Consider the following 2,635-nt stretch of genomic DNA (forward strand, 5'->3'; position numbering starts at 1 on the left):
AAAGGTGCCAAATCAATGAATGTCTGAAATATACCCTTTGTATTCTTCAGAAGAAAAAAACTACTACCTCCCTTCTTGTTCCTCTTTCCTCCCAGGCTGCTGTGATTTGTAATGCAGGTATAAAACAAGTAATATGGATGTTAGGAGGAATTACATAGTAACTAACACAGTAGGTCAGAGTTTCTAAACAAAAAACGAAAACCCACCTGTCAGCCTAGCCATTCCTGATTCAGTCATTTTGACAGAGGAGAGAGATTCTATTCCACTAATGAATGTTACTTGGTTCTATACCTTTCCAAAAGCAATGGTGTGATGGGAGTTAGACCAGGAGAAGAAAGGGAAGGTGATAAAAGGAAAGATAAGTGTAGTATTCAGAAGATTTACTGTTTACTGTTAGGGTTCTCAGTGCCTTGATATTAAAAGCTTGGACTGTTTTGCCACCCACTTTTTTGAGTACAAGTAGAAAAGTTAACAGTAGGTTTCAAGTCATTTTACATAGGTAAAAACAAGTAGAAGATACTTTTTTTTTCCTGTGTAAAAAGATCTTGTAATAGATTACAGCTACTAATGCAGCAATTAAATTCAGACGTGTTATGGAATCCATAAAGCCCCTTTTTAGTGTTCTGAAAATACTATAAGTATCTGCACACCGTATTACAACACATCTTTTCAAGGAGTTCAAACAGTTTTTCCATGCTCCAGTGAAGTACTACTGTACACTGAAATTTCAGTACTACTGGAATCCTTTCTTTCTCACCCTACCCTCACACCTTGTTTCATTCCCCACCTCACAGAGGTATCTTAATGCTCCCCTGCAAGACGACCAAAGGACTCCGAGACGACTCTATAAGAGTTATAAATCGAAGACCTTTATTTTAGCAGAAACTGTGCTTTTATAGTCCAAAATCCCTACATAAGCATTTCTATTGGTTACATATGTGTGTCCATATTGTCTAAGCTAATACATGATTGGTTACTATCTTACATGTCACCGCCCACATCCGGGTCAGGTTGGTTTACTTCCGCTTCCGGTTGGTTTACTTCTGGGTCGTTCTCTTGCCGCATCGTCGCACTTTCTCTTTCTTTATCCCTGTGTCATCTTAAGGTGGTCTCCTTAAATTACACAACTCTTAAGGTGGTGATTCCAAACCATACAACTCTATATAATCATATCCATCTTCATTCATGAAGCCTCCAACACTCCCCATTGGAAATGGCAACAGCAACACTTTCAGATTCTGTTGTTGCAGGGATTCTTGGCACTTTCTTAGCAGGGCTTGGGATCTGCTAGGAAGGGGGGAAACAAATCAAAGCATTAAATACAGTTTTCTAGTTCACAAACATTCATACTTCATGGCTAGTCCAGCTCTCAGACAACATTCTTGCTACACTGGACAGCTTGGTCTTAAGTCATTCAAATCTGTCATGCTTCTTGCAAACTGATTATGTGAAAAGAGCCAGTTTGTTCTTGTTTCATTTCTTGTGAAGTTTTGGTCTTGTTATGATGAAATGTATTTTTTTTAAATCCTGTGAGATGTGTCAGTCTGATTTGTGTTAAAATAATGTGGAGGTCATGGGGAAGATGCGACCTCTGTGGCTATTTTGGCTGTGCCTGTATGGGGAACAGATTGAGAAGAAGTAGAGCGGAGTGTATAGTTGTATAAGACCCATAAGGTGCCAGAAGGAAGACGCTTATCTGAACTCTCCTCAGAAATGAGACAATACCAGTCCTGCGGTTTGAGCAAGAGCCAAGAAGTAACTAAGTCTGTGCAAGGAGGAAAGTTTAATAAAGGTGATGAAGAAAAAAACCAGCCTTCATCCCACCATGACCACCGACAACCACCAGCGGGGGACACTGCACAGGTGCAGATGGGAGGAGAGCTAATTATAATATGAAACGGGGATAGGTCATGCATATGTATAAGCATCTTGTGAAATTCTATGAATATGTATTAGTTAAAGAAATATAAACCCGAAAAGAGAACTGTACAGTGTGCGTGTCAACGGACCAGAGTGTGTCCCCACGCACCCAGGGCTGTTTGCTTGCCTTTACTCATTTAATAAATTGTAAACTTTAATTGGAATCCTCGTTAGTATAGTGGTGAGTATCCCTGCCTGTCACGTGGGAGACCTGGGTTCGATTCCCTGACGGGGAGCCACTGTTGAGGCTAAATCATTTATCACAAATCCCATGCCCATTTTTAATTTTTTTTTTTTACTTCTGACTTATATGTTACATATTTTATCAAAGTACTTGATATAACTTGTTAAACCACTTCCTCTTTTAACATGCACGCACAGGCTAAGACAAACACAAACTGTTCCACCATTTATAGCAAACTAAAAGGAGTGCTGAGTGTTCACCTCACGAACAATGTCTGAGTGGACAGCTTCAACTCCTGCCTCCAGAAGTCTATCACCCATGACTGGGCGCTGTTCATAAGTTCTTCTGTGTTTTTCATCCACACGCACAAGGTACCATGTTCCTTCAAAGAGATCTTCTACTGAACACTGTGGAATATAGTTGGCTGTAAAAAAAGGCCAATAACATACTGTTAGTTGGTTCCTAGTGAGAGTTTTATACAACACAGGCCTTTGCAGTTTGGAAGTAGTAAGACAGGAAAACCAAGTCTGC

The 2,635-nt window shown here is 40.0% G+C and overlaps 1 non-coding gene across 1 annotated transcript; it reads left to right on the top strand.

Annotated features, from left to right (window-relative positions):
- The first annotated feature begins 2,084 nt into the window (after nt 1-2,084).
- Nucleotides 2,085-2,156, top strand: TRNAD-GUC. Its single transcript has one exon. It is a non-coding gene; the product is annotated as a tRNA-Asp (tRNA).
- The last annotated feature ends 479 nt before the right edge of the window (nt 2,157-2,635 follow it).

The sequence above is a fragment of the Mesitornis unicolor genome, unplaced genomic scaffold, assembly GCF_000695765.1.
Source record: "Mesitornis unicolor isolate BGI_N332 unplaced genomic scaffold, ASM69576v1 scaffold24578, whole genome shotgun sequence".
Lineage (NCBI taxonomy): Eukaryota > Metazoa > Chordata > Aves > Mesitornithiformes > Mesitornithidae > Mesitornis > Mesitornis unicolor.